Source organism: Culex quinquefasciatus, chromosome 2 (assembly GCF_015732765.1).
Source record: "Culex quinquefasciatus strain JHB chromosome 2, VPISU_Cqui_1.0_pri_paternal, whole genome shotgun sequence".
Lineage (NCBI taxonomy): Eukaryota > Metazoa > Arthropoda > Insecta > Diptera > Culicidae > Culex > Culex quinquefasciatus.
Genome location: NC_051862.1, coordinates 195,060,205 through 195,084,398, shown reverse-complemented (window position 1 = coordinate 195,084,398; position 24,194 = coordinate 195,060,205). Strand labels below are relative to the sequence as shown.

The following is a 24,194-nucleotide window of genomic DNA, read 5'->3' as shown; positions in this document are numbered from 1 at the left end:
GTGGTGAGATTGGGTTATACCAAAATGCTGAAATTTGTATGACTCATTCTCACTCCCAGACGAAATGTCACCCCTGATTAATACGTTGCTACGAATATTTGAAATAAGTTTTTGATAGCAATGGACAAATTCCCTGAAAAATAATAGTTTTTTTTTTCATTTATGGACCATGACCAAATTAAGACTTTTTTTTTCATGGCAAGGCCGTTCTTTGATATTTTGATAACGAATCATTGAAAAACAAATGGAGAGGTGAATTTTAAATCACTTTTTTAATTCATATGTAAAAATGTTACATGTTATTCCAATTCTTACATACATATATTTTTTGCAATTACTTGTTTTATAACTTATCTTGTTCAGTAGCCTATCCCATTTTGAGGTCATGTCGAGGAATTGCAGGTGCTCTCTTCTTAAATGATAGATTATTATTAGTTTGTTTTGCACAACCTGGAATTTTCTGAAAAGTTGGCATTTGATGTCCCCTAAAACATATAAAAAAATAAAAATAGTGTTTTTTTGCAAATCAAGTTTAAATGACAAAAGTTTAATAAAAAATCACTAATTTTTTTTTACCCTGTATCATTTTTTCCAGTGTAGTCCGTATCCAACTACGGACAACTTTGCTGAAGACACCAATCGATCATAAACTTCCTTCAAAAGATACAGATTTTTGAATTTTCATACATCATTGTTGTATGGACAGCTGCCAAATTTGTATGGAAAATTATATGGACAAACTAATGATGCAAAATGGCTTCTTTGGGCATACCGAAGGCACCAAAAAAGTTTCAGCTGGATTAAAAAATTACAAAAATTAAAATTGAAGAAAAAATACCGAAACTGTTTCGATTAAACGATTGGACTCTTTCAGGCGGATTTATGTCGAAAAAATCGCATTTTTTCGAAACTTTTTTTCAGAAATGCTTATTTAATTTTGGCTAGCCTATTTTTCTTAGTAAAACCAATACATGCAGCTTGTAGGAAATTTCATTGCAAACATTTTTCCTTCTGGGAAATGCATTTTTGACAATCAAATTTCGAGTAAACAGTGGTGTTTTGGAGCTACACCCTTTTGGAATGTTATTTGTGTGTTGAAATTGTTTGCAAGTTCGATCATACTTTTCTCGGTTTTCGTTCCACTTTGATTGATATTTTACTCACAGAAGTCTTCATGTTTAATATTTTTTACGTTCTGATCATGTTAAGCAATTCGGAAATCGCATATTTTTATTTGGCGGGGGCTTAAGGATTTTGAAAAAGAATACCAGACAAAATTTTAGGAAAAGTGGCTGCATTTGGATAAATTTGTTAGGAAAATTTTATTAAAATAAGTTCTAGAAGACATTTCCGAACATTTTTCATAAAAATATATGTAATATATGTAAAACATATATGTAACATCCATCAATCTATGGACAAAAACCTATCGTTTGAAGATAATACACACCTAATCGAAACAGTTTTTGTATTGATTTCAAGCAATTTTAGAAAATTTGTTCAAAAAAGTAACTTTTTCAGTAAATTGAAGAGGGGGAACGAGAAAGTATTTTATTATTTTTTCTTGTCTAAGAAAACATTGTTCCTAACATCATAATTTATCATATAAAAAGAGACAGGCTATTGCTCAGTCATCATTTCTTTCTGATTGTTTCTGATTGATTCATTTCAATACATTTTAAATTGATTTTCCGAAAAAAAATGGTGAAGTTTTGGAGCTTTGGTCTCTTCAGAAGAGTTGTTGCAAATGGAAAGGGGCAACTTTTGGCTTGGTTGAAAATCAGCGCAGTTCACGATTAGGGTGATTTAGAAAATCAAACATTTCAGGAATATTTTTGGGTTTTTTTTTGTCTTCTACAAAGTTGTTGAGCTTGCCAATCAAAGCAACTTTGTTGCAGACATCAACAATTTATCTCACATGCTACGCCTTCTACGACTAAATTTCGAGAAAGCATCTAAGCAAACCTTCAATAATCAGTTTTTTTGAATGTAGCAATTCAGGATTAAGTTTCAGAGAAAAGTGATATTTGAGGCACGTTAAGGGCTTCAAAAAAGAAGAAAAAAGTTGTTTTGACATGTAAATTTGGACTTCTGGGTCTAAAGTTACAGCAATTTAAAGGTAAATCAGATGAGGTAAAAAAAGATTTTGTTGTACAGGCGGTTATTTTAAAAAGCATTTCTTCGTAATGGCGTTTACGTCACATAGTCAAATCAATGACAACTATTTATTTCGCTTGTAAATTGCTGTTATAAAACACTGCAAAAGGGTTGGAAGCATATAAAATGCTGGCAGTAGCTTAAACAGTTGTGTAAGTGCCAAATTGAGTTTTCATAAGTAATTTTGAAAATTCACCATTTTAATTTTACTAAAATGACTGTATCTTTGCACTGAAGAAACAATACTAAATGTAATAAAAAAGAAACAATTTTTTTCAGAAAGTAGTCACAAAAATTTATTAGATGGATTTTTGAAAAAAAAATTTCAGGCAACAATATGAATACAGAACATTATTGGCAGGACTCCTAACTATGATTTGAATTGAAATATGAGGCAATCTGAACGCAATTTCAAGGTTTAGAGCAAAATATTATATTTTTTATGAAAATCAAAAATTGCGAGTTCTAGACGATTTTTGGTAGTTTTTCGTTGTATGAAAATATTGTTGCTGAGACAATGACCTTTCGCAATCCGGGTGAGCCCGAAGGTCTCCACTACATTGTATTTTTTTGGAACACACTACTGTGCATTGTAGCTAACATTTTGTAGAACAAGTTCCCTACAAAAAGTATCAGTTTTGATTCCATTAAGTGGAAATTCTCGTATGTTTGGCAGGTTAAGCACTCGCTCCTAACTTCATCCAAATTACTGATTTTCACTATTTAAACAACTTATTTTGTAAAACTTTTGATAGAAACTTGCTTGCTCACTTCTAATTGTGCTATTTATCACTCGATTTCAACTGAAAACGCTTTTAAAAATCAGCAATTCAATGTCATCATTAGAGGCACGCTGGAATTAGATGCTGTTCCCCTAAATATAGTCAGAGATATGCCCGAATTTGTGAAACAAAATTGACTATCTCCAAAATATATATTTGATTTGACTTAATAAACAATTAACAATTTGGCAGCTTATATGAGTTAGATAATACACTTTTCAGCACCCTTTTTGCGATGAAGTTTAAGCCTTATCGCCACATGAAATTTAAGTAAATTTTGGAATTGCAAATTCAAAATTATCTAAAATCCTTAAAGTACTCGACTTGATTTAAAATGCATGAATTTATGGATCAATAAAAAAAATCAATCAACAATCACGATCCCTTCAAAACGATTCAACGACTGCCTAAGTGTTCATCTATTTAAGCAAAACGTCCACTTCCGGCAATCTTCAGCAAGCTGGTGCGTACACACTACGCATTCGTGCGTATCTCTCGTTCTGGCAAGGACAAACCGTTTGCCGGCCAGGCCTTCCTAGCAAAGGACATACGCCATAACCATATCCGAAATCGCCACTAGGCAAATTAACCTAATGAAGCCGTATCATATTAGCATCTAATTACCAACTAGCGGCAGTGGCAGCAGCAGCAGCAGCAGGCGTCCATCTGCTGAGTACTCTTACTGAACAAGGTTTCGCTTTGCTTCCGCAAGTATAATGACTTGCACCAGCTGATGAAAATCGCTGGAATTTAGTTGGTGCAGCTTGTGCTATCTATTATATTTGTATCTAAAGAGAAAAGACTAATCCGTTGAAATTCGCTAAAGCTTCACTATCGATCGCTTTCCGTTGATAAAATGGATTTGGTTCATTAAATGAAGTAAAAAAGCAAAAAACGACAGGAAACCTTAATGACCAACTCTGTGAAAGCATCGTGCCAAGTGAAAATTAAATTGCTTCCTAGAACCGTTCCCTTGCCGTTTCTTCGCCGATGGTTATCGGATGTTCTCTTCTTGTACCCGACAATGTTTTTCACCACCCCCTGCGGCCATTTGTGGCTTTTCCTTCCCCCCTTCCAGTTGCTCTTATCGGCTTAACGGAAAACGTGTGAATGAAACCTCGAAGGAACGGAGCGCGCGCGAAACCAGAGCTTTTTCCACGTGGGCGAAATCGCTTTAAAGCACCCACGACCGCCTGGAGGGGGTGGCGGGGAAATAGAACGGTCAACGCTTGGCCATAATAATGACCTGTTTGAGCCTGGGCAGGCCACAAGCCACGACCTCTCCCGGGTGGGTTTTTCCCGAGAAATCAATTTCTCCACCCACCCGTCGACGGCTGCTGAGAGATTTGATTGCCTATTCATCTGGTGTGCGGTTGCTGGACAGCGCGGGTTCCATTTGGAATGTCGAGCTTGGGAGGTGGAGAATTTTAGGTTTAGAACTTTTGGGGAAGCTCACCAAAATATTCTGAATCATGCTGACCGATTTAAATGTTGTGTTTCGTTAAATTTATTTATCCAAATTTAAAATTAGGGCTTGTATCCACCAACACCCGAAATTGATTTTATTTATAATTTTTTTTCCAGCTCAAACTTTTTTTGGGCCTTTCCTATGACCAAAGAAGCTTTTTTGTGTCGTAGGATAAACCAACTGTGCATATACTAATGGTACGTAAATATTCAAAAATCTGTATCTTTTGAAGGAGTTTTCTCATCGGATTGGTGTCTTTGGCAAAGTATTGACAAGGTTCTTGTCATTTTCCGTGGAAATTCTACTGCGTCCAACTCTTTCAATGAAGTCATTATGCAGCATGCTCGAGAAAGCGAACGGAAGTTCACTTCCGGCCAGCCTGCTTCAACCCGTGAAAGTAACTCCCTCATTTGGCCCAAAACCTGAGACGGACCCATCGGAATTGGATCGATGACATCCTCCTCAATGAATAATGTCTTCTTCCCGAGGCCCTTTCTGCTTGGCCCAAAACAATTTCGAATCGAGCCAAAAACAAGCAGGCCCGTGCGCTTAATTTCATATTCATCACATTCAATGGGTAAAGGGAAGAATGGTACAGGAAGTGATTTCCGCTGGAAAATGGCCCTTGTCCTGTCCTTTGCCAGTGTGCTGTGAGAGTTTAAAACTAATGGGTTAGGTGAGTCGGAAAGTGGGAATGGTGTTTGTGGACACAAAGTGTTACTTTAAGGTCAGTGATCAACTGCAAAAAAAATAAATAAACAAAAGAAGAAAAATTTAAAAAAGCATGTGATGAAAAAATAATACAACAAATTATCTCTTTCACTGAACTAATCATAATATTATCGACTTCCATTCTAGAATTCTAAACTAGCAAGCAGGGATGCCAGATACACAGATTTGTCTGTGTTTCACAGACATTTGAGCTCGTGTCAGACATTTTTTGAGGTACACAGACTTTTTAAAAACATCATTGAATTGTTATTTTGTTAAAATATCAATCGAAACTTATTTCGTTAGTCTTCAAATGCTTAAAAACACAATTTTTGATAGATTTCTATGACTGTTAATTGATTTATTTGAATTTTAGACAAAGACACAGACATACACAGACTTTTTCACAGACATTTTTAAAAATCATGTGGCATCCCTGCTAGCAAGCCACCGTCACCCACGTGCCTCGTTTAATTGATTGCGGTCACAATTTTGTAGAAATGATAACAATTTTACCCTGTCAGCAGGTTTACTCCTTTGCGGTTGTGGTTATACTAAGACGGGAAAAATCTCGCTTTGAATTTTTGTTTTACAAAAAAAAAATCATTTCCAAGGTTTGTTTCAGAAAAAAACAACATTTTGCAAATTATTAAAAAAAATCTTAACTTAATCTTAAATCAATAATTCAAATATTCCGTGCATCAGAAGCAAGAACATCAAGCAGCACAAAATGGCAAACCACACGGTGTTCATCAGATAAGCAGCACAAATTATCGTACAACCCGACAATTGGGTTTTGTGGTGGATCGACGGCCCATCCATTTCTCCCTCTGGCAACTCAATACTACCCCTTTTCAAGACTGCCTTCGAGGGTTTCTAACTCGAAACATGTCCCCAGAGAAATAATTAATATTTTTACTGAGATGTCAAACTCCTCGCTTGCAGAAAAAAAACACTGATAAAAAGACGTAAAAGTGAAACGTTACATGATAAGCTTGAAGTTTATGACTCATTCAAAATTTATAAAAAAATATTATCATTGAAAAACCTCGCGAAAACAATTGTAAATTATACAGAAAATATGATTTATAATTATAATGCTGAGCAGTTTTGTACGAAATCGGTCTTTTTTTATTAATTTTAATGTTTGTATTCTTGAATCCAATTGAAACTTTTTTGAAGCCTTCGATATGCCCAAAGAAGCCATTTTGCATCATTAGTTTGTCCATATAATTATCCTTACAAATTTGGCAGCTACCCATACAAAAATGGGGGTGGGTCTCGTGGCGCAGGGGTAGCGGCTTCGGCTGCCGATCCCACTGAGCTTCTATCGGATGGTGAAGTAAAACGTCGGTCCCGGTTTCTCCTGTCTCGTCAGAGGCGCTGGAGCAGAAATCCCACGTTAGAGGAAGGCCATGCCCCGGGGGGCGTAGTGCCAATAGTTTCGTTTTTCCATACAAAAATGATACATGCAAATTCAAAAATCTGTATCTTTTGAAGGAATTTTTTGATCGATTTGGTGTCTTCGGCAAAGTTGTAGGTATGGATAAGGAATACACTGAAAAAAAATGATACACGGTAAAAAAAATTTTATGATTTTTTATCCACTTTTTGTCACTAAAACTTGATTTGAAAAAAAAAACTATTTTATTTTTTTTTTTTTCATTTTCTGATCTGTTTTAGGGGACATCAAATGCCAACATTTCAAAAATTTCCAGAGTGGGGAAAAAATCTTCGACCGAGCTATGATTTTTTGAATCAATAAAGATTTTTTCAAAAGTCGAAATACTGGTCGCAAAAAAATTTTCAACTTCATTTTGCCTTCCTCACTGAGGTAAGGCTATAATCCTGCTCGAAAAATGAACTTTTGAAAAACAGCTCGTAGACCTATATTCATGTATACCTATCGACTCAGAATCGAAAACTGAACAAATGTCTGTGTGTGTGTGTGTATGTGTGTGCGTATTCTCCTTGGTGCTCAAAATTCTTGCCAAGTTTTCTCGGCACTGGCTGACCCGATTTTAGTCAAATTAGTTGCATTCGATCCAGTTTGGTGCCCCATACTGCACTATTGAATTGTTTGAAGATCCGATAAGTAGTTCAAAAGTTAAGTATAAAAAAGTGTCAGAGTTGCGAATCGGATCTCACATAAATGCATGTAAACAATGTCCAGACCCATCACCCGACCCATCATTGGTTAGGTTATTAAAAGACCTTTCCAATGAGTCCAAAACATTTAAGATCTGGCAACCCTGTCTCGAGTTATGACCACTTAAGTGATATTTATGTACTTTTTTAAAGCCGGATCTCACTTAAATGTATGTAAAATATGTCCGGATCCATCATCCAATCAATCGTTGGATAGGTAATCGAAAGACCTTTCCAATGAGTCCAATACATTGAAGATCTGGCAACCCTGTCTCAAGTTATGACCACTTAAGTGATATTTATGTACTTTTTTGATGCCGGATCTCACTTAAATGTATGTAAACTATATCCGGATCCATCATCCAACCCATCGTTGGATAGGTAATCGAAAGACCTTTCCAATGAGTCCAAAACATTGAAGATCTGGCAACCATGTCTCAAGTTATGACCACTTAAGTGATATTTATGTACTTTTTTTTATGCCGGATCTCACTTAAATGTATGTAAACTATTTCCGGATCCATCATCCAACCCATCGTTGGATAGGTAATCAAAATACCTTTCTAATGAGTCCAATACATTGAAGATCTGGCAACCCTGTCTCAAGTTATGACCACTTAAGTGATATTTATGTACTTTTTTGATGCCGGATCTCACTTAAATGTGTGTAAACTATATCCGGATCCATCATCCAACCAATCGTTGGATAGGTAATCGAAAGACCTTTCCAATGAGTCCAATATATTGAAGATCTGGCAACCATGTCTCAAGTTATGACCACTTAAGTGATATTTATGTACTTTTTTTGATGCCGGATCTCACTTAAATGTATGTAAAATATGTCCGGATCCATCATCCAATCGATCGTTGGATAGGTAATCGAAAGACCTTTCCAATGAGTCCAATACATTGAAGATCTGGCAACTCTGTCTCAAGTTATGACCACATAAGTGATATTTATGTACTTTTTTGATGCCGGATCTCACTTAAATGTATGTAAACTATATCCGGATCCATCATCCAACCCATCGTTGGATAGGTAATCGAAAGACCTTTCCAATGAGTCCAATACATTGAAGATCTGGCATCCCTGTCTCAAGTTATGAGCACTTAAGTGATATTTATGTACTTTTTTGATGCCGGATCTCACTTAAATGTATGTAAACTATGTCCGGATCCTTCTTCCGACCGATCGTTGGTTAGGTAATCAAAAGACTTTTCTAATGAGTCCAAAACATTGAAGATCTGACAACGCTCAATCTCAAGTTATGACCGCTTAAGTGACATTTGTGTATTTCTTTATTGAGAAACAAGCCTTACCTGACAAACTTCGTTCTGCCTTTATTCGTTTGTTGACGTTTTTGACTTTTTTGCTTATTCAGCCTCCTGTGATCAAAACTTGATTTTATCCTTTCCCATACAATCGGCAAATTTTCCGTAATCGGTTCCAGAATGGCCAAAGTTGTAACTTTTTGGCGTAAGAACCTTCCTTGGACTCACGAACTTACCATACGAACCCAACGCAACAAAGAGCACCTCGATCGTACGTTCCGTGTTGAATTGATTCGCGTTCCAACAAAACCGTCGAAATTTTGTATATATATATATATAGAAGATAGATAGAATTTGTGTCCAAACCCATCATATCACCAAATGTTAGTAAAACGTGAGGAAGGCAACAACCACATAGGTGGATTAAGTCAGTTTTTCGATGTAAAATCGAATTTTGCCTTTAGTTGCTGAGATATTGCCATGCAAAGGTTGAAAAACAAGAAAATTGATGTTTTCTACGTCGCACCCAAACAACCCACCATTTTCTAATGTCAATATGAAACATTCGTGAAATTTTCCGATCTTATCGAAAACAATATTTTCAAAAAAATTAAATCAAGACTAACATTTTAAAAGGGCGCTATATTGAATGTTTGAACCTTTTGAAATGTTATTCTTGATTTAAAATAATTGAAAAAAAAAAACATTGAAATAAACGAAACAATCCTAGTTAATATCAAGTTAATATAATAATGATTGTAAGTTCAAGTTTCAAGTTGAGTCAAAAAATGAAAAATGGAAGAAAGTCTAAAACTAAGAATTATCAAATTAGTTGCCATATGATCGGACAATGATTTAGGACTTCCCTTAAAGATTTAAGTTTCTCCAAAAATTATGATTTTTTTTAGTTTTAAATTTTTATAGATATAATTTTCCATTCGTCTTAATTAAATCAACAAAAAAACTGAAAACAAAAATAAAATTATAAATTTTCTGAAAACTAAAATTAAATTAAACGCTTTGTTTTAAATGTTGAAAATTATCATTTTGTTAATTTTGTATATTTCTGTATTTTTTCAAATGTTGAATAATCTCCAAGCTGTTCAGCATTGGTAAAAAGTTCAACGCCTTATTTTTACAATTGTGAACTAAAAATAAAAAACGTTACTTAATCCACCCTTAGGTGGTTGGTGCCTTCCTCTCATTCAAAGGGTAATGCTATCCAAAATAGACACGCTCGTGGGAAGGTCTTTAAATTACCTATCCAAAGATAGGTCGCATGATATATTTGGAATACGTTTTCATCTAAATATCTGAGAACTAGCCTCCAAAAAGTGTATAAATAACTCTTAAGTGCTTATAACTTTTGATAGGGTTGTCAGATCTTCAATGTTTTGGACGCGTTGGAAAGGTCTTTTGATTACCTGTTCAACGACGGGTTGCATGATAGATCCGGACAACGTTTTCATCGTGATATCTGAGATCCGGCTTCCAAAAAGTGCATAAATAACACTTAATTGCTAATAACTTTTGATAAGGTTGTCAGATCTTCAGTGTATTGGTCGCGTTGGAAAGGTCTTTTAAATACCTTTCTAAAAATGTATAGCATGCTGGGGTTTCTTACAAAAATCACCCTTTTTACAATCTTCCGGACTTTAGTCAAAATCGTTTTTTAGCATAACTTTTGAAGTACTTTACAAAACTTCATAATTTTCAATAGGGACTTATGGGACCCCAAGACGAATCGAATGAGACCAAAACGGTCCAAATCGGTTAAGCCAGTGCTGAGATAATCGAGTGCATATTTTTTGGTACACAGACCCACATCCCTACACACACACACACACACACACACAGACATTTACTCAGAATTCGATTCTGAGTCGATAGGTATACATGAAGGTGGGTCTAGGAGGTCTTATTGAGAAGTTCAGTTTTCGAGTGATTTTATAGCCTTTCCTCAGCAAGGTGAGGAAGGCAAAAAGAGTTAATGTTAATAATCAGACTTGTTTAATTTTTCCCAGTGTTTCAGACTGTCTCGTGAAACAATTTTCCCCAGTGTCCGAACATTCGTTTTTTATCCATCCCTCCACCGTAATTTGGGGGATGGTCTCACCGGGTTTGGGGATAAACGGAAAATTCTGGGGACCCCCAGCACCACCCCCCGGGGAGAGGAAACCTGTCGCAATTAATCATCCGGGTAAAACAGGAGCCAAGAGGTGATCCTTATCAAGCGCGACACGAAGGAAAAATGTTAATTTGAGTGAGTTGTAATTTTCTTTTTCCACTTTTTCTCCTCTTGGCTCAACTTGCTCTTTTAGGGTTGATAACTACTCGAGCATATCGAGCACGACGGGCCAAGTCAACCTTATTTGTTTTTCGGTTGAGCTTTTTTCTCTGTTCAGAAGTAAGAAAAAGGCTGTGTGAAATGTGATTCCTCACGCAACCATAAAGCATTGGGAGCAAAAATTCGTGATTTGTGAACATTTCTTACCGCAAATTGGCGCCACCAGCAGAAGTGCGAATCGAAGTGGAAAATTCTAGCGATAGTTTTTTGTTTCTTTCAGGTTCGCAATAATAAACATAAATTATATAAATCATGGGCATGGAAAATACTCGGCATACGAATGATTAATAAAACTGTTATTCAAATTTTTGATTGCGGCAAAAAGCAAAAGAAGAAATATAAATCAATTTTACAGATTGTCGCGTGACATTTATAGTTTATTGTCAAAAGATTGAAACATTGAAGAACACTTAGGTAAAAGTTCAGTACAAAACCGTCACCGAAATGTCACTCCCAGCCAATCCCACGCCGTTCAGCTTAACAAAGAGCTTTGACTCAAATTTATCTCCTGGCATTTGTCAATATCAATTGCAAGCTGATAACCTGGACGATATCGCAAACGACCACCAATCCTTTGTAGTCCCCAGGACCAGGGGAAAAGGTTCATCCGAGATATGCCCTCACGAACAGGGATAGAGAATGGGCTAAGCCACAAAATTGATGACGGCGATTTTGCATGCCACGTGAGGAAATAAATTTCAGCTGGTTGTCGTCTCCAGGCTTAAACGGCGCGATTCGTCTATTTTTTTTTTTTTTGTGTTCCGGATCAACGGGCCATCGTTTGGACGTGGATGGTGAGCGATTGCACAAATAGCACCGGGAAAATCCCCGAGATGTCCAAGGTTCATCCTTGAATCCTATGAGCTAGATTGGTGCTGACACCAGCAACGTCTCTGTCAAAAAGGATGAAGCAGAAATGCTGACATGGTAGATTGTTGGAACAATGTAGCTGATTTTCAGGATTAAAAAATCTGGAATGATTTTTTTTAAATATCCGGTTTTCTTAAAAGATGAAATTGAATATTTTTGTGCACTGGAAAAACAAAACAAAAGAAATAATATGAGTAGGAGCAACAAAATCTAATTTCAAATAACAAATAATAATTCAAAAAGAAAACACACGAAAAAGCGAGATACGTTGAGATTGTGAAAAAATCACATTTAAATTTAGCCGTTGCAAATATTATTCAAGATAAAAAAAATCTCAAGCGATTTTTATAACGAAACGTGTTTTTTTCAAATAAAAATGTTTTAGAATCATATTAGGCTGGTACGTTTTTTTTTATTTTTGTTAGATCTTATATTTTTGTAAACTAGTGATTGCATATCATTTATAGGGTAAATAATGCAATTTCTATTGTTTTTTTTATTGAACTTTGGCAAATGCTAGTGATTTCAATTATTGTAATTTTATTTTTTTGCTCTTCTCCTCGACCTTGGCCAGCACCGAGGAACAAAATATTTACATCGGCCTTATTGGATATTCACCATTTTTGGATATGTTACGAAAAATATTTCGAAAAACATAGAAAAAAATAAGCTATGAGCTCTTTGCAATCACAAAATGGGCACATGAACACAAACAAAATCTGATTTTGAGAAAGTTTTTTTTTCTGATCAATTTGAAGTCTTCAGCATCGTTTTAGATTATGGACAGGATTGAAAATCCATTTTTTAAATTAATTTCGCTTCTTATTAATTGAAAGTTGTTTACTATTTAAGGCCAATGTAATTTTTTTACATTTTGACCTTCTCTATCAAAATAATTCTTGCTTTATTTTTTTATGTCATAGCAATAACTTTTAAAATCATTTTAAAACTATTTTAGAGAATAACGTTTGATATTTATTTATTATTTTTGATCAAATAAGGCTTTTTTAATGATTTTTCACCGATCCTTAATTTTAGACCACAAATCGATGTTTTGCAATCTTTAGTTTTATAAATATCAAAGTATTGGCGATATTTTTTTAATCGAAAAAAACTTTTTGCAATACTGTACAACAGAATTTCACAAAAAAAATATTGTTGGTCGATCTCAAGTATGCAGAATATGATTTTAAACGCAGGAAAATACATTTGAAATTATTTCCAGTTCATCAAACTTCTTTTTCCATCAACATTTTGAAGTTTTTTTTTAAATTGCCTCCTGATTTTTCGGAACGATTTTAAAGGGGGGGGGGGGGGCGGTGACAAAAACTTCACAAAATATTTGCAACGGCCTTAGTTGATATTTGAAAATTTGTGGCATTGCACAGTGGGCGAAATGGAACCCAAAATCGGACTTAATTGAACGCGGCTGATTCCCTGGTATGAAAAATAGTGTTTCTTATGTAAAAAAATCCGGGTAATCGATTGGTGATGGTTTCATCCACCGCACGAAACGGCAAAGGGTCCATTTTGCCCAAATTCCTATTTTTACATTTTTCTTGAAAATCGGTCTATATTTAGAGCGGAGGCTTTATGCGGCCATCCAAAATGCACTTAACTTATGTGAAAATGTCCCAGAAATCCAGTAAAATATCCACTTGCACCGCAAAATCATCTAGGGTCCAATTAACCCCAATTCCGCTATGAAAGCATTTTTGGCAATTTTCATATGTTAGGTCAGATTTTAAAAATCTGAAAATATTTTTATCGTAAAGATCAGACAATTTTACATAAGAAAGACGATTTGCACTTGATAGTTTGACACATTTATGTTGATATAGAAATTAAACTAAATAAAAAGATTGAAGAATCAATTTTGGGCCAATTTTGTCAAACGCAGAATAAACTGCCTTTAACATAATTTTTATTTTTATCAACATAAATGTGTCAAACTATCAAGTGCAAATCGTCATTCTTATGTAAAATTGTCTGATCTTTACGATAAAAATATTTTCAGATTTTTAAAATCTGACCTAACATATGAAAATTGCCAAAAATGCTTTCATAGCGGAATTGGGGTTAATTGGACCCTAGATGATTTTTGCGGTGCAAGTGGATATTTTTACTGGATTTCTGGGACATTTTCACATAAGTTAAGTGCATTTTGATGGCGCATAAAGCCTCCGCTCTAAATATAGACCGATTTTCAAGAAAAATGTAAAAAATGGGGAATTTGGGCAAAATGGACCCTTTGCCGTTTCGTGCGGTGGATGAAACCATCACCAATCGATTACCCGGATTTTTTTACATAAGAAACACTATTTTTCATACCAGGGAATCAGCCGCGTTCAATTAAGTCCGATTTTGGGTTCCATTTCGCCCACTGTGCATTGGCTTTACTGTAAGAATGTATAAAGCATATGATATTTTTTCTTAAATATCCTTTGAAATATCCTGTTGCCAAGTATAAGACTTGCTGCTGGTTTATCAAAATTTCTTAATTTATTATTAGGTTAAAAATTTAATTTGCAATCGAAAATTACTCAATTTTTTGAAGTGTGCCGTTTTGAAGTTATTGGCTTTTTAAGGTGAAAGTTTTCGAAGCAAATTCCAAAAATCGGGTTAAATCATCTTGTTCATTGTTTCTACTAAATTGAAATAATTATTTCTGGAGTTTATTTTTTAAAAAAAAGGTCCAATAAACCAAATTTTTAATTTTTGCTTTTTGGGTGATTTTAAAACTGCCTTGAGTCAGGAGTATTAAAAAACATCCAAAAAGTAAAAACTGAAAATTTGGTTTATTGGACCTTTTCAAAAAAAATCCGGATTTGCAGTAAAATTCCAATTGAGAAATAATCATTGACAGAACAGTTTAGCTTTCTTCGCTGTAGATATTGAAAATAACACGAGGATCATATTATATTCAAACTCATTTCAACTTGAATAAACTTGATGAAATGATTCACCAACCTCAAATTCCTCATTATATATTTTACAGCAGTGCAAAACATGATTGCCTAATCACTCCCTCACCACAAAGCACTCTGCCATAAAGTTTTAACTCCCATCAACCGCCTTCCGCGCAGGATAAAAGATTTACTTTTCTTCTCGCGGAAATCACAATCAAATTTTGCCTCGTTAAACTTCACTTCCTTCGCGTCGTCAATCCAGCCAGCATGAGTTTGTTCAATCTCACTTCCTGATTTCCTTTTTTTTTTTGTTGCAAGAGTTAAGTTTACGATCCTTCTTCTGAAAGCATTCCTCTTCTCGTCATGCTTTATTTTTTGGTGCCGTGGTGAGATGATGGTATCCGAAGGAAAAACCATGTGTGAGCCCTGACTGACTGAGTGACTGACTGCCATATCGTAGCCAGTGTGTTCGTTCTGCAATGACTTTGCAACTGCCATCTAGCAGCTGAAAGAAGAGCATTTCCACTTTGGAGAATGCACAGCAATTTCGCTTTTATGTTGACGGAATGCTGAATTATGAATATGTGGCATATTAGGGTGACGCTTATGGATGAATTTATTTAAAAATGTAATGATTAAAAGCTAATGATTTTAAATTTTATCAAGCAAATAACAAAATAATTTGAGAAATAAAAACTGTAAACAAAAATTTCCCTAAATTTAAACCACTCTAATGCAACAAACTCTCATTTTTCTGCTTGATAACATCAAGACAAGTGAAGAAATACCATCACCAAACGAAAGTGCTCTGCCTGTGTCGTCCCAGATAGCTTGAAACTAAAGGCAACAAGTTCACTTCTATTTTGGCTTTTTCCTAAGAATCCATTTCCTCGCTTTAGGAAAATTCAGTTTTCCTCCTTTTCCTTGATCCATCCATTTCCTACTCTGCTGCAATAACAAACCAATGTGATGGATCGGTGCACTTTCACCAATGGAAAACGGGACACATCTCTGCCAGCAGTGAGTGTCCTGGTCTTATCAGAGCTTTTTTTCCTGCTCAACCCCTTTCTTCCTGTCATCATCCCAGCGATAAACCGTTTTTTTTTGCATGTGGAATGAACCTCAAAATAGAAAAATAGTAAAAGTTCCAAGTGGATCTGCCGTAATGACTTCAGGAGCTGATAGGAAAACCATACAGAGTAGCATTCTAGCACGATTTTTATTGGAAAGGATGGTGAAAGTGTGCTTGCTAGCATAGAAATGCCGTTAAAGGAAGCATAAATCAAAGCTCACGACGTGGATGTACCCTCATACACAGTGGTCGGAAACGCAAATTTAGCAGGAATAATTTATTTCCGCTTCAGGAATGCATTTTCGAGCTTCGGTGTCTAAGAAGCATTTGTTAATAATGAAATTCTACATCTTTTGGTCAAAACGATATTAGGGTGGTCCAACAATTTCTAATATTTTCAAAAACTATCTTCGCTTCTAGATGAGATAGAGGTATACTTTCTTCGACAGTATTGTAGTACTAGCCATTTCAAACAACTTTGTCGAAGACACCAAATCTCTATCTCTTAATCTGATCATTCTATAGCATTTTATATGAAAAGCAGTAGGGTGGCCCATCAAAAAAGTGTTTTTATTGCGTATCTTTTTTGTATTATTTTTGGCAATTTTGGTGTCTTCGGGACATATTCAGAGCATAAAAATACGCGTCTTTTGAAATGTCAACGAAGTCGCTATGTCATTTTGGTAAAAAGTTACAGCATTTTTAAAGTTTTTAATAGGCCTTTTTCAAATGTTTGTATCTTTTTGAGGGGGACACAAAAAAATACGCTCCGCGGTGCATCTGAAAGCTCAAAACTTCTTCTTTAATATGAATATAACATCTCAAAAGGGTTTTTCTTAAACCCAAGTTACAGCGATTTAAAAATGGTCATTTTATGAGATTTTGTACCATGCTCTATGAGAAAATTTACATGAATATCGCATTAATCAGTATCAAAACTGCTCTTAGTGAGCTCAAATGCAGGTAAAATTGGTTTGTGGACAAACGTGGTCGAACCTAGTTTTTGTGGCAACTAGGGTGGCCTTAGATGACCTAGGGTGGTTCATATTCGTTCACTCTTATAAGATATGATTTTTTTTTTAATTTGCATGGAAAGAAAAATTAAAAAAAAACATTTAAACAAAATTCAAATACATAACCTGTTTTAAATAGTAAAGCAGCTGAGGATAAGATATCTGATTAGGGTGGCTCAAATTAATTAGAAAATAAAAAGATTAAAGACATCTTGAAAAAGTTGTAGGTTATGATTTGAATCCTTAAAATAGTTTCAGGGAAAAATGCACACTTTAGAAATTGTTATTGAAGTTGATTTCCCAAAACTCTTATTTTATTTCTGAAAATTTGTTATATTTGTAAGGAAACATCTTTTAGGCTAGTGTTCGGGTTTTGTTGTAAAACCTGGTACTAAATTTTTAGGTAAAAAGATATAAATTGGAAAAGGATCCTCGTATTGGCATACTAATTATATGAAATATAAAATAAAATAAAAATATATACAAAATGCATGGAAAGTATTATCCTATTTAAAAAAAATACAAATAAAAGACGATTTATCAAAACGTAGAGGAATAATAATATGTTAAAATACATTTTCTAACGAATAAAATCTTTAATCTTTAATCTTTTTATTTTCTAATTAATTTGAGCCACCCTAATCAGATATCTTATCCTCAGCTGCTTTACTATTTAAAACAGGTTATGTATTTAAATTTTGTTTAAATGTTTTTTTTTATTTTTCTTTCTATGCGAATTTAAAAAAATCATATCTTATAAGCGTGAACGAATATGAACCACCCTATGTCATCTAACCACGACCACGTTTGTCCACAAACCAATTTTACCTGCATTTGAGCTCACTAAGAGCAGTTTTGATACTGATTAATGCGATATTCATGTAAATTTTCTCATAGAGCATGGTACAAAATCTCATAAAATGACCATTTTGAAATCGCTGTAACTTCGGTTTAAGAAAAACCCTTTTGAGATGTTATATTCATATTAAAGAAGAAGTTTTGAGCTTTCAGATGCACCGCGGAGCGTATTTTTTTGTGTCCCCCTCGAAAAGATACAAACATTTGAAAAAGGCCTATTAAAAACTTTAAAAATGCTGTAACTTTTTACCAAAATGACCTAGCGACTTCGTGGATATTTCAAAAGACGCGTATTTTTATGCTCTAAATATGTCCCGAAGACACCAAAATTGCCAAAAATAATACAAAAAAGATACGCAATAAAAACACTTTTTTGATGGGCCCCCCCCTTCTGCATTTCATATAAAATGCTGTAGAATGATCAGATTAAGAGATAGAGATTTGGTGTCTTCGACAAAGTTGTTTGAAATGGCTAGTACTACAATACTGTCGAAGAAAGTATACCTCTATCTCATCTAGAAGCGAAGATAGTTTTTGAAAATATTAGAAATTGTTGGACCACCCTAATATCGTTTTGACCAAAAGATGTAGAATTTCATTATTAACAAATGCTTCTTAGACACCGAACCTCGAAAATGCATCCCTGAAGCAGAAATAAATTATTCCTGCTAAATTTGCGTTTCCGACCACTGTGCCTCAGTTAGTGCAGCTTGCAGAATACGGTTAAAAGTGTAGCCTTCTTGGCGAGTAAAACGCTTTAGAGACAAGATTCAACGATGTGTCATGACTGAAAATCGAAGAGAGAGTATTTAATTGAAGATTAATCTTTTTCGTTTTGTGAATATTATGAGAGCTTTACTGCACAGCGTAAGCTGCAAATTTTTTTTTAATTTTTTTTTTATATTTGCTAAAATTAATAGAAAAATAGTCAACTTTCGGTTCAAGACCACAGATCTAGTAAAACAGTGTATTTGGGTCAAACCTAAAATTGTTTGTTTTTGAGAGCTTTGCAAGTGATCCGAATAGTCCAATTTTCCAGGGTTTCAAATTTCCCGGGAAGCGAGAATTTTTCTAACAAATATCCCGGGAATTTCTAGGATTTTTTTTTTTTATTTTTGGATCCTGATTCTGATCAATAATTCGCTACTAAATTTTATGAAACAGCAACTTTAGAGATCAAAATAAAACGGAGGGTAAATTATTGAGTTAACAGCTTGTAAAAAACATACATATTGAAAATTAATCAAAATGAATTAATAAAAAATGATCCTCGTGTTTTAGGTATACTTTTATTGAAATAATCAAAGCATTGCTTAAAAAATTTCAAATTTCAAGCCCATTCTTAAACATTTTGAAACAAATAGTATCACAATTTCTTTAAACTGTATTAAAGTTATATTACTACTGAAAATTTGCAAAATATCAATAAACTTTAAAAAAATATTTTGTTTCCTGAAGTTTTATGTCTTTTTCCTATCTGTGGTCTCAAAATTTAGAAAATGCAAAAAGCCTATCAGTTTCCAAGAACACTTCAAGAATCGAAAAAAAAGTTGTCCGATCAAGCCCAAAATTAGAGTGGGGCCTTCTTGATCAAATAAATAAAACCCATATTTTTTTTTGCTTGGTCATTAGGGTGACCTACGCCGAGGTCAAAAACTGCAATTTTCGTCAATTTTCGCAAAACTATTTTTTTCTAAAAATCATAACTCCGCGCCAATTTTTTTTTCGTCTAAAATAGTGTAAATGCAAACAAAATGTCAAATCGTTTGATACTTATATTGCATTTTATGGAAATATAAGTATTTGAAAAAACGGTATTTTGTGGAAATTTTAGAATAATATTCCAAAAAGTTCAAAACAGTGAAAATGCATGCACAATATTTGTATTCAATAAAAACGGTCATGAATATTAAGTATTTAATTCCAAATTGTTTAAAACAAGTGAAAATATATTTAATTTTCGAACTGGTTGTATATTGCGCCTATATATCAAATAATGAAAATTTGAGATTTTTTGAAATGCGATATTTGTAAACATTTGACTATTTTACACGAAAAACTGTAATAGAGATAAAATACATACAACAAATTGAATCTTTTGAAACACGTGTTGCAAATTATGAAAAATTTTAGTATTTAAAATAACATATTTTGTGATTTTTGTTTAAGTTTTTATACTTTGAAACACTTTTAAAAAAATATCTTCTAAAAAACAGCTTTCAAAGTTTAACTGGATTTACCTTCAATATGTTAATTCTAGTAACAGTGTCTGAACTTTAAAAAAATGAAATCAAAAGATTTTATCACTCGGCAAAATACTCATATCGTCGCCATCGTGCTAACTTGTCGTACGTGCATTTTGGGCCAAATTGAGTTAAGAACGCCATTTTGTGCAGCTCACAATGCCTCACCTTTTGACCTTCACAGATCCCCAAAATTCGATTTCAATCCTGAGATATTCAACAAAAACCGAAAAAACTCCGTGCATTTTTGTCACTTTACATATGAAAGTAGTTTCAATCTTGTCGTGCTATCTTGTCACTCCATGAAAATTGATGTAAGTGCGACAAAAGACCAAAGGGATTTCAGGCCAGGAAAGTCAGGGTGCGTTTGTCGCACGTACAAGCTAGACCACCGTAAACATTTGTAATTATAACTCTGGACTCCAGCAACCAACTTCAAACAAACTTTGGGACAATGCACAGAATGGTGAGCCAACAAAACATTCAAGGTCAAACATTAAAACGCGTTTTTCTCGGAACGTCAAAATGGCGGGTGCGACAAGATAGCACGACGACGTCGAATTGCATGCCATTTCCCTAATAAAAAAATCAAATTATACGCTCTACAGCATTGCCTCGGCGTTCTCAATTGCGAGATTCCTACTCAAAACTAAGTGTCCGAAGGCTTGATTGTTGAGGCAATTGCAAACCTCTTTTTACACCTCAGCTTCCATCCACCCCGGGATTAGAACTGACGACCTTTGGATTGTTAGTCCAACTGCCTACCAGCGACTCCACCGAGGCAGGACCAAGGGAGACGACTCCTACACCTGGACTGAGCTATCGACCTAACCCTTTATGTTAGGCCGGAGCCAACATTTACTTCCCCATCCGACGGAAGGCGTGGTCAGACAAATCTCGTCCCTGCTATGTACCTATTTTTTAACAGTCCCCATCAATACCTCCAACTGTGATACAGATTTACGAATAGGTACATAACATTTTTGTATGGTTAGCTGCCAATATTGTATGGAGACTTGTATGGGTGAACCAATGAGACAAAATGGCTTATTTGGTCGTTGAGAATGCGTCCAAAAAGGATGAGCCAAAAAAAGATTCCAATAAAATTAATTTCCGTAACTTGTGGAGATTTGCTCTGATGTGTTGTTTAAGCATCATACATTTATTTTTAATTATTTATAAATTCGGATTTTATTAACCTACCGAATATTCGTGCCAAGTTAGCATATCTCACGTAATGTTTTATGGTGATTTTTTTCTGCACAACTCTACCTCTGACCCAGTAATACCCCATCCACCAGTGTGGATTTTATTACCCAGTTCCGTTTTAATTACCCTGTATATTTTTCACGCGGTCGCGTACCTAGCATTCTAACATTCATTCCAAACGAACGGGATCACGCAACAGCCGGTCCTGACTGTATAAATATTAAAGGGAAAAAATTGTGACGCGGCGTGAAGTTACACAGTCACGCGTACCAACCACGATGGCACTTAATACACCCCCTCGAGCTTTTTTTTCTTCTTCTCACTGCCACCGCCATGGAAAATGCTTGCTCCATTTTTCACATTTTTCCTTTCATTCCACAAGTGTGTGAGTGTGTGTGTGTGTGAAGAGACCAAGAAAGACTAGTAAAGAAAAATTGTTCACTTTTTGCTTCACACACTAGACTGTGTGATAAAGCGACTAAGTCTAAGTGTTGCTTTCAGCAGTCACAATAGAATAAAAGATAAAGACAACTTTCGGGCAAGACACGGCTTGAAGGAAGAAGGTAAGCCAGCGGAAGCAGGAAGGAAAACTATCGCTTCAAGAAGAAATGTTCTTTTGTCTACTTTGAAGGACGCGATTTTTTTTCTTTGCTTCTGATATTTCACAGGGAAAAAAATAGTGAACAGTTATAATTTTCAAAGCATTACTTTTTCAAATGTCAGCCATAAACAAATTTCGCCCAACGTGGGGCTCGAACCCACGACCCTGAGATTAAGAGTCTCATGCTCTACCGACTGAGCTAGCCGGGCGGCTGATGTTGGGAGGTTCATTTCTACGATTGGGTTCGTAGCCACTCGATTTAGTTCGATTTTCATGCACTGAAGGCAGCTGTGTGACAAAAGTTGTGAAAGTTGTGCGTTGCTAAAATTAAGTTTAACATAGTTATTCAAATGTCGATAGTCTTAGAATGAAATGAATGAATTGGGTACTAAAGCCCTATATAAATTTTTATGTACAACGGTAAAAAACACGATTAAAAACCATTTCTGATCGTTATTTTTCATTTTAATGCAAACATTTTTTTTGACAAGACAACATTTTTTCGATGGATCAACTATGGTCCCCTTGGAACGAGCTGTCAAGTAGGAGCTTTTCTGTCAAGAAGGACCGCGAGGTTAATTTTTCAAAATTGATTTAAAAATCCATTTTAAACTCTTTGTGGTCGTACAAAGGGTCATTGTACTCAGAAAAATAAGCTTTATCGCTGTAAACAATAATATCAGCAATCTATGCTTCATTTTAGGACCCAATTTTGGAAAAAAATCACAATCCTATCAAACCTCCTAAAGAATCCTGTTACAATTTGGTTCCAAGATAATTTATTCCGGGTAACACCTGCCAGAGTGGTCTTCTCGGATAAAACCGGAAACTCTCTGAATCGTCAACAACAATGTGTGTCCCTCCAATCTTCGTGATGAAGTTGTTGAAACCCCACCAGTGTGGTGTAGATCTCGGTCTCCAAAACCGGACACTACCACAAACTGAGGTTAGGTCGAAATGTTCGGCAAGTTCATGGCCCAAGGGAGCAAATTTATGACGAAAGATGTAATTTTACTATTCATTCGGGCGCAAGGCAAAAGGAACGAATTGCGGTCTCTGTCCGGCAGCTTTCGGTACTCTCTGGGAGCTATCTAGATTGTCCCCGAGTTCGTCCATCGTGGTGTCGTCCGTTTCTGCTACTGCTGGCTTCCAACCGAGCATTCCGGGAAGGCCCGTCCGGTCAGTTGGGCTGACCATAAACTATCGTTTTTCGTTTCCTCTCGTGTGGTGCAGGGAAAAACTTTTGCACGTGGTGGTGCTAAATGATATTAAATTATACATAATCTTGTCCGGAAGCATTGTCACCGATTTGTGTCTTGTTGTCAGCTCTCGGGCCTGGGCCAGCACTGTCATGAGACATTTGAACCATGGACCTTCTTCTCCTGGTGGAATGGCTTAATTGTGTTACATTTTGGGATTATTTTGGTACCCCCCATGATGGTGGAATTGGAGAATGTTGGTACATGTTTTCGTGGAGAGTGTGATACTATCAAGGAAACCACTTCTCAAGTATAGAAACAGTCTTCAAAATTAATCAAATTTTATTGCTATGAAATATAACTGCTTTATGCTATAATAATCATGTATTCATTTACCCCAGCAAATATATCACCACCAGAGTAAGTCATCTAATGCCACACCACAATAAATATCCGCCATAATGATGATGAAAAATGTGCAAAGATATATTCCCCAACCTGATACTGCCCTGCCATACTCACCGGGAAATGACCATTTGGGCCATCCCGAAAGAGAAAGAAAGGTACACGACATCTAGCTTTTGATTAATGGTTACCATTTAATTATATTGGATGTGACTAATTGCACCTTTTGCACAGGACCAGAGAACACCAAAGGGCTTTTGTTAATTTGATTTGGTTAACCGCGGTGGATTTTCTTGAAATAATTCGAACTGTCAAAAATCCACCAAAGGATCTACCGGTGGATACTTTTCTACCACAGTTTTTTGTGTGATCAATGTGGTACATGTTTTGGTGGATTTTTGACAGTTCGAATTATTTCAAGAAAATCCACCGCGGTTAACCAAATCAAATTAACAAAAGCCCCCAAAGCTGTCTCCCTTTTCTTTTCGCACGTCCTCGTTTTATGTCATTTCGGCAGAGTTGGCAAATGGCCGGTCCTGGCAAATAATGTCAGAATATCGACGTCGTCGTGCTATCTTGTCGCACCCGCCATTTTGACGTTCCGAGAAAAACGCGTTTCAATGTTTGACCTTGAATACACAAAAACGAAAGCACGCAATGTAAACAATAACAAACACGTTTTGTTTGGCTGACCATTCTGTGCATTGTCCCAACGTTTGGTTGAAGTTGGTTGCTGGAGTCCCGAGTTATAATTACAAATGTTTACGGTAGTCTAGCTTGTACGTGCGACAAACGCATCCAGACTTTCCTGGCCTGAAATCCCTTTGGCCTTTTGTCACACTTACATCAATTTTCATGGAGTGACAAGATAGCACGACAAGATTGAAACTACTTTCATATGTAAAGTGACAAAAATGCACGGAGATTTTT

General features: G+C 35.4%; 1 protein-coding gene and 1 non-coding gene across 4 annotated transcripts in view; both read right to left on the bottom strand.

Annotated features, from left to right (window-relative positions):
- Positions 1-24,194, bottom strand: part of LOC6039836 — a 195,366-nt gene that overhangs the window by 156,556 nt on the left and 14,616 nt on the right. The gene's annotated exons all lie outside the window — the stretch shown is intronic.
- Trnak-cuu lies at positions 21,797-21,869 on the bottom strand. Its single transcript has one exon. It is a non-coding gene; the product is annotated as a tRNA-Lys (tRNA).